A 9,523-nucleotide genomic window follows, 5' to 3' on the forward strand; every position below is an offset into this window, starting at 1 on the left:
CTGCGCCACCAGGGAAGCCTAGAAGCTTTATTCTTTTGATGACCTAGCCACAGAAGCCATGTCTTCACTTATGCCACATATTACTTGTTAAAAGCGAGTCACTAACTCTCATTCCACATTCAAGGGTAGGGCAATTAGGCTCCACTTTTTGAAGAGAGAAGTATCAAACAATTTGCAGAGATATTTTAAAATCACTAGTCCCCAAGACACGGTGGTCAGGGAAATTTCAGGTAAGAGCGTTGACATCCAGGGTTCAATTTTGAATTCTGAGCTATGTTATAATCCTCTCCATGACCTTAAACCTTCAGTAAAAGTCTGATAACACTACTGCCATGTGTCGGAGTATCTTGAGAAATGATGGCATAGCAGTGAAAAAAAGATGACAGCAACTGTAGGAAGTGAATTAACAAGTAGGATGATTGAAAATTTGACAGACGCAGGAAATCAATCCCATAGGTCATTCAGAGAAATGAAAGGCCACTCTTCAGAGATTCCAGCTGGGGAGGTGGGGTGCAGTATGGCAAAGTTTAAAATTCCCATAGTACTTGGGACGAAAGCATGGGGAGGATAGTGATCCCCTTCTCTTGGCATCCGTTCCGACTTTGAGTGTGGGCACCTTCCCCAGGCATAGGCCGTGTGTATTTGAGGATTCTGACTTCACCCTGGCTCTAGGAGTGCGACATGAAAGCCAGGTCTAAGGTATTGGGCAAAATCCTATCCCTAGGCCACAGCTGTGTTTTCAGGAGTGGGCATATAGTCCAATTCCAGATAAAGAGACATATTTGCTGGGGCAAATAAAAAGTTTATTCGCTTTTCTTACGGAGTGTAGTGAGGGAGCCTCTCTCTCTCTTTCCCCTCCTTCCTAAATTCTTGATGACATGGTTAAGTTACTGAGTCAAATGAAACCTGCATTCCATTGTACCTCTGGATAGCCAATTATTTGAGTGAATACATATCCTTTATTGTTTAAGTCAGTATGAAGTGGGTACTATTTCAATTTTTTGTATGTTTGACAATTTTCACAATTAAAATATAGGGAAAAAACTACATTAGATACCATTTTTTCAGCTACCAATCTGGCAAAGATTAAAATGTTTGATGACACACTATGGTAGTAAAGGAGTAAGAAACACTCCATTCTTCCAGATGCTCAGGCCCAAAATCTTGGAGTTGCCCTAACTCTTCTCTTGCTCCCATACCCACTCCCCACCTTCCATCCAGACCATGAGCAAAGCCCATTAGTGCTACCTTACGAATGCATCCAAAAGCCAGCCATTTCTCACTAACCTCATTGCTACCACACTGGTCTAAACTACTACCTTTAAAAAAAATTTTTATTGGAGCATAATTGCTTTACATTGTTGTGTTAGTTTCTGCTGTGTAACAAAGTGAATCAGCTTTATGTATACATATATCCCCATATCCCCTCTTTCTTGCGTCTCCCTCCCACCCTCCCTATCCCACCTCTCTAGGTGGTCACAAAGCACCAAGCTGATCTCCCTATGCTATGCAGCTGCTTCCCACTAGCTATCTATTTTACATCTGGTAGTGTATATATGTCCATGCCACTCTCTCACTTCATCCCAGCTTACCCTTCCCCCTCCCCATGTCCTCAAGTCCATTCTCTACGCCTGCTTCTTTATTCCTGTCCTGCCCCTATGTTCATCAGTACCATTTTTTTTTTAGATTCCGTAAATATGTGTTAGCATACAGTATTTGTTTTGCTTTCTGACTTACTTCACTCTGTATGACAGACTCTAGGTCCAACCACCTCACTACAAATAGCTCAATTTCATCTCGTTTTATGGCTGAATAATATTCCATTGTATATATGTGCCACATCTTCTTTTTCCATTCCTCTGTTGATGGACACTTAGGTTCGTTCCATGTCCTGGCTATTGTAAATAGTGCTGCAATGAACATTGTGGTACACGTCTCTTTTTTTTTTTTTTTTTTTTTTTTTTTTTGCGGTCGGACCCGCAGGCCCAGCAGCCATGGCTCACGGGCCCAGCTGCTCCGCGGCATGTGGGATTTTCCCGGACCAGGGCACGAACCCGCATCCCCTGCATCGGCAGGCGGACTCTCAACCACTGCGCCACCGGGGAAGCCCCACGTCTCTTTTTTAATTATGGTTTTCTCACTGTATATGCCCAGTAGTGGGATTGCTGGGTCATATGGTAGTTCTATTTTTAGTTTTTTAAGGAACCTCCATACTGTTCTCCATAGTGGTTGTATCAATTTACATTCGCACCAATAGTGCAAGAGGGTTCCCTTTTCTCCACACCCTCTCCAGCATTTATTGTTTGTAGATTTTTTGACGATGGCCACTCTGACATGTGTTAGGTGACGCCTCATTGTAGTTTTGATTTGCATTTCTCTAATGATTAGTGATGTTGAGCATCCTTTCATGTGTTTGTTGGCAATCTGTATATCTTCTTTGGAGAAATGTCTATACCATTTCTTACTGAATTATTGCAGTAGCCTTCTTCCTGGTCTTTCTGTCTCTACCCTTGCCCCTTATAGTCTATTCTGAACACTGCAATCAGTGGGATCCTTTCAAGTATAAGCCAGATCTTGTCACTCCTCCAAACTCTCTAGTAGCTTCTCATCTCAGAGGAAAAGCCCTAGTCCTCACAATAGCCTACAATTCACATACCTCTTACCTCTCTAACTTCACTTCTCACTGTTATTCCCTTCACTCACTTTACTTCAGCCACAGGGGCCTCCTTACAGTTTCTACCTTATGACAGGCCCTGTCTTGATTTAAGTTTTTTGTAATTAGTGTTCCCTTTGCCAGAGTTTTTATGCATCTGTTCTCCCTACCCAGTGCTTTACCCAGACCCTTACCTCCTTCAGTCTTTATTAAAATATCAACTTCTCAGTGAGACTCACTTAACCATCCTAATTATAACTGTCCTTCCCACCCACACTTCCTATATCACCATTTTACATACAATATGTTTTATTGTCTATCTTCCTCCAACTAGAATATAAACTCCATCAGAGCAGGAGTTTGGCTCAAAAATGAATAAAGAGGGCTTCCCTGGTGGCACAGTGGTTGAGAGTCCTCCTGCCGATGCAGGGGACACGGGTTCGTGCCCCGGTCCGGGAAGATCCCACATTGCTGCGGAGCGGCTGGGCCCGTGAGCCATGGCCGCTGAGCCTGCGCGTCCGGAGCCTGTGCTCCGCAACGGGAGAGGCCACAACAGTGAGAGGCCCGCGTACCGCAAAAAAGAAAAGAGAAGAAAAGAAAAGAAAAGAAAAGAAAAGAAAAGAAAAGAAAAGAATAAAGAAGCTCTTTATGTACAGATATGAGAAGATCTCTATGAAATATTGTGAAATAAAAAACTGACAGCTAACAAAAAACCTCATATCACATATGAAAATTAACTTGAAATAGATCATAGTCCTAAATGTAAGTGGTGAAACTATAAAACTTGTAAAAGAAAAAACTAGATGAAAATCTTAGTGACCTTGAGCTTAGCAAAGATTTCTTAGATTCAGCAGCAAAAGCATGATCTACAAAAGAAAAACTTAATTGGTACTCATTAAAACTAAGAACTGTTCTTCAAGAGACACTGAAAAAAATGAAAAGATGGGCTACACACTGGCAGAGAAAATATTTGCAAGTAATCTATCTGTTAAAGGACTTGTATCCAGAATATAAAAACAATCCTCAAAACTAAATAATAAGAAAACAACAAAAAAAAAAACTATTTATAAATGGACAAAAGATTTACACACCTCATCAAAAAAGATATACAGATGGCAAATAAGCAAATGAGGTGTTCAACATCATTAGTCACTAGGGAAATGCAAATTAAAACTACAATGAGATGCTACTATATACCCACTAGTATGGCTATAAGCAAAAAGGCAGAAAATAATTTGCCAAGAATGTGGTACCATGTGCTGCTATGTCATAAGGACCCTTAAGCAGCTCTCTGGAGAAACCCACAAGGAGAACATCTGAGGCCTCCTGCCAACAGCCAGCAACAACTTGACCGCTGTGTAAGCGAGCCGTTGTGGAAGTGGATCCTCCAACTCCAGTCAAGCCTTCAGATAGCTGCAGCCCCAGCCAACATCTTGACTGCAACTTCATGAGATAACCTACACCATAACCACTCATCTAAGCCACTAACAAATTCCTCACCTGCAGAAACTGATAGTGAATGTTTATTGCTGTTTTAAGCCACTGTGTTTTATAGTAATTTGTTCACTGAGCAGTAGATAACTAATATACAACCAAAGAGGATTAAAAGAAATAATATATACCTTGCCTGGCACACAGTAAGCCCTTCATAAAAGTTAGCTGTTATAACTGTTGTTGTGTAAATGCACGCATGTCCTTTTCACCAACAGTTGCAATCTTCTTGAAAAGGACTGCAGCTCATTCCCGTTTTTGCACTCTCTGCCTCTGCTCAGCCCTCTCAGCCCTTTAGCATAGTGCTGGGCACACATACAACAGAAGCCCAGTAAGTAACTCTCAAAGAGGGAATTAAATCCGAAGGTGAAACAATTTCCCTTTGTCGCCGTGAGGATAACTTTCCACTTCCTAAAATATTTGACTACCTTTTGGTGCAGTTAATGTAAATGCTTGGACTTTTATATGCTAGTTTGTAATGACTAAGCTGTAAAAGCCAAGGGGTGGAGAGGGAAGACTTGGTTGACTAAAAGGAGGCAATGAAGAAATGCACATTGGTTAAGGCAGAGGACCAGGTAAGACGGTCAGGGATGTACCTGTAATAAAAAGAGTAAAAATGGGAATAGGACCTGGAGAACAGCCAGGAAAATTACACATATAATTCAGTGCTTCAAGGTTCATGGTTTTGAGGCCCACATCTGCTGTTTTTTGCTAATGATGATGTTTTTATTGTTGATAATGTTTGCTGCCTCCACAACTCTGGCTAGTTGCTTTGAGAAGATATCCCATATTTATAAAGGATTCAATACCACAGAGCATTAAAAATACATGACATCCACTTAAATAACCCGTGTCATTCCCTGCTAATAGCTTATCTTCTTTGTATGTCAAAGACAACAGACCATTACAGTCTTTGATAATATTCAAGGAAAGTTTTGCAATTTTACTTAAGAAATTAAAAATATTTAAATCTACTCTTTATGATACAAAGCTCATACAATAATTGAAGTCATACATGACATGGACCTGAAGTCAGGATATTATTGTCAGGCTTATTTGTGAAATATCCCAAATTTGGTGTGCTAGTCTAGAAACAAGTTGATTGTGCAAAGAAGCAAAGGACAGTAACTAGTCATGAGCATCTTGGTTTCTTGATTGGCAGTTAGGTAACATGATGCCATCAATTTCTGCAGTGGGTGGGTGGACAGTCATAAAGAAAAATAGGTAACAATAAGTATAATAATAGTAATAATAATCAACATTTGTTGGCTTCTAACTAACCTAGTATAGTAAGAATTTAACCTTCTTTTTCTGATTGAATCCTGAAACAATCCAATGAAGTACGTATTATTACTATTACGATTTTACAGATTAGGCAACTGAAGTTTGGATTAAGTCATGGAACTGCAGCTACCCTATGCTTCCCTCCTTGATCTCTGACAGTCATGACCAAGGCAATGTCAGATTGAGTCAGAGATAAGTCTCTTTGTTTCTTCCATTCTTAAATCATTGTAACTAACTCTATTTGGGGGTTTATTACCTTGATCTGGAGAGACAGCACTGTGTGGTTAAGTTTATACTCTGATGTCAGGCAGATAAGTGTTTGAAAGCTGGTTTCACCACTTACTAGCTGCGTGACCTTGAGGAAGTTATTTTCGTTAAAGCTCATTTTCTTATCCATAAAATAACAATAATGACAACACTTCTAGGGTTGCTGCCCTCAGTCTTTCTCCACAGCAGCCACAGAGAAGTTTTCAAAATGCAAAATTGACCATGTTATCTAATTTCAACTCAAAATGAGATCCCATTGTTCTTAAGATATATAAATTGATACCCTTAACGTGACTTTCAAAGCCTCTCATGGTCTGGCCCCTAATTCACCTCCCAGACTGCATCTCAATTTATGCTTCCTCTACCCCAAACACTGGCTTAAGCCTCTCACTAGAGGACTTTTGCAATATGATGGTCTCTTTGTCCAGAAAGTTCTGCTTCCCTTACCCCTTCTGTTGCTCCCCATCTGACTTAGCTTAATTAACTCTTATCTTTCAGATCTTATTTCAAATGCCACTTTCCCTGTGTAACATAACTCCCTAGACTAAGTCAAGTCCCTCTAACATATGCTTTTAGTGCGTCATGTGTTTTTCCCTCATAGCATACATCCCAGTTGTAATGTTACATTTTTGAGTCTCTGGTTAATGCCTGTGCTCTTCGCTAGACCCTAAGCGCCACCAGAAAAGAGACCATGTCTAGTTTTACTCATCTTTGTCTCCCTAGCACCTAGTTCAGGGCCTGGCACATATCATCTGAAAGAACACTTGAATTGGCTAGCATTATTAAGCTTCACTGCCCCTGCTATGACTATAATTTTAGCCTGTGAAACAAGCACCACCTGGGTGTTTAGAATTAGTATGGTGATAACAAAGCAGTATTTCTCAAAGAGTGAACAACCTGCTTGGAAAATGCAGATTTCCATGCCTCATTCTCAGAGATATGAGTGGATAGGTCTAGGATAGGGTCTAGAAATTTGCATGTCTAACAAGTCCTCAGGGTGACTTGAGAACCACTGGTAAGAAAGGAAGGAAAGAAAGGAGAGGAAGAAGCTAATTCATAGTCTCACTACCTTTTAGTAAACTCTGATAAAGTAACGGCAGGACTCTGTTTCCAGTCCTGGTTTCTGAATTCACTGCTGGGCTTGTTGCTTCCGAGGCAGCTTCCCAGAATTAAGGCCATGATTAGGAAAGGGATGAGCTTTGCTAGCATCCTGTTGGGTGGTGTCTCTGGTGACAACTGCAGGACACCGGGGAGGGTTGAGGGGTGAAGGAACTGGAACTTACTGGATGAGTCAGTCACTGCTACTACCTAAGGGGAGAAATAGCAGCTCAGGCCCAAGATCCATGAGTGTCTCACTCATTATTTATTTATTCATTCAAATAAATTCTACCAAATTCTTACAGTGTTTCAGGTACTAAGCTATTCTGAAAATATAATGACACAGGGGAAAAAAAGTAAAAAAGATACTCTTTTCTGATGGGGCTTACCATCTACTGGTGATATAGACAGTAATGAAATAATTTTATAAACATATGCAAAATTACAGCTATCTAAGCTCTGTAAGATACAGGACCTGAGACATGATGGGGGAACTGATCAAGTCAGGGAGATCAGGGAAATAATTATTGAACTGGGATATGAAAACAATATAACTATAAATTAGATTTTGATGAATCACTACCTACATAAAAAGTAACACTTTATTGGACTGTACCTCTTAATAGATGGATGGAGCTTTAAAAACATTTTAAATTATATCATTTAATGTAATTAGATGGCTAGATCACTAGATGACTCATTTTTTGGTAAAGTGAAATAGAGATCATCACCAATTCTACTCCTATTTTTTATTATTATAGGTAGGTACCAAAGAACTTTTTACACAAATGAATGAATGGCACTTTGCCAAATCTTTGTCACAATTTTTCCATATCCTTAAGATTTGTTAAAGGATTAGAAACCATCTCATTTGCAAAAGGATGTGTTATTCATTTGAGTAATCACTTAATCTCTGGAAATAAACCCAAAAAGGCTTATCAACTGACTACTAATTGTTCTTATTTCTCTTTCACTTAAAGGCATTTTGGTTTTGGAGCTGAAAACCCCTTAAAAACGTGTTGCATGATTTTTCTTGTTGATTGTGAATAAAGACCTACTTCAATTATTTAGGTCATGTTAAAGTGCCGTAAGAAGACATTACAGATGGGCAGAAATTGGTATAATAAAAATATTATATACAGGTTTTTTAATCTCACTTCAAGATTTAAACACATTTAAAATTATACATTTGACAGAATTAAAAGAACATGTCACCATCTGAGATGAAGATATTAATTCTAATTAAATGAAATGGTTTCCAAAAGCTCAGGCCATTATATCTTAGGTTATATTTTGGGAACACTTTTATTTTACCAGGTACATAAGTAGATGCTTTTAAGAGTGCAGTTTTGGACTTCCCTGGTGGCACAGTGGTTAAGAATCTGCCTGCCAATGCAGGGGACATGGGTTAGATCCCTGGTCCGGGAAGATCCCACGTGCCACAACTACTGAGCCCACATGCCTAGAGCCGATGCTCCACAACAAGAGAAGCCACAGCAATGAGAAGCCTGTGCACCACAACGAAGAGTAGCCCCCGCATGCCACAACTAGAGAAAGCCTGCACGCAGCAACAAAGACCCAATGCAGCCAAGAAAAAAAAAGGGTGCAGTTTTATCTAGTTTGTGAAAATAAACAGCAAAAAGAAGAGAAGATTTTATATGACTAGTAGGTAGAGTTTACAAAATGGTGTAAAAATAATTGTTTAGGGGGATTATTTACATAATTTACAACATGTTTCTGCCAAGGTAATAAGGATATAATAGAAATGCATAAATGAAGGGGAAAAATGAGTGGCAGTGAGAAGATCTGTGCCCAAATAATATGGATTTACCATATCAAATAATACTTTTCTCCTGTGTTTCAACTTGAGTACGAAATGAACTGAAACTTCCTACTAGACAAGAACCAGTGAAACTAAACTAATTTGGGGGGATTTTGCCTATGAGCCAGAGATGACATGATGTTTGTTTCTTAGCCTGATCAAAATTAGTGATTTTCCTTGTTTTGCCTTTTTTTCTTTTAGAAATAAGATCCTTTAGGAGAAACAAACAAACAAAAAATTTAAAAAGGTGGTGTGATTGCAGTAACTACCACCACCCGAAAAAAAAATGTGCAAAGGGAAACAGTTTATTGCTTAAAGGATGATGCAACTAACTAACTAAAGTTCCAAAAGAAGATGCTCTTTCAGTCTTCTGGCTACCTGGAGGTTTTTACGCACCAGGGCAATGAATTATAACAAGATATAGGACGGGCAAAGGCACACGTGTCTTTCATAAGGTGGGAGGACAGTGAGAAACGGGAGGAAGGAAAGGAGAACTGCCTCGTCAGCTTTCTTATGAAGATGAATTTTATGAAAGATAGGGAAAATGAGGAACAGCAAATTGATTCCCTTAAACTGTCCCCCACATACCCGTTGGAAAGTCTTCCTGTACACATTCTCCAGTTTGAAACTGCTAAAATACATAATCCTAGCTTCTTATCCCTTCAGCCCTTACTGATTGCCCCCTCTCTGAATTCCTACAGCTCTTATTGTCTATTCTTGATAATTTAGGAATCAATTTCTCTTTAAGTGACTGTAAAGAAATCAGTCTTATTTTCAAGTGTGGCTGCCAGAATCAACCCCATTCTTTATTATACTCATACCTCATGTCTGGTCATGTACAATGGCAGTTCAGGGAAAGAGGGTAATGTAAGCCGGAATAAGTAGTGGGACCTGTTTTAGACCTTCAA

This window comes from Mesoplodon densirostris, chromosome 1, assembly GCF_025265405.1.
Source record: "Mesoplodon densirostris isolate mMesDen1 chromosome 1, mMesDen1 primary haplotype, whole genome shotgun sequence".
Taxonomy (NCBI): domain Eukaryota; kingdom Metazoa; phylum Chordata; class Mammalia; order Artiodactyla; family Ziphiidae; genus Mesoplodon; species Mesoplodon densirostris.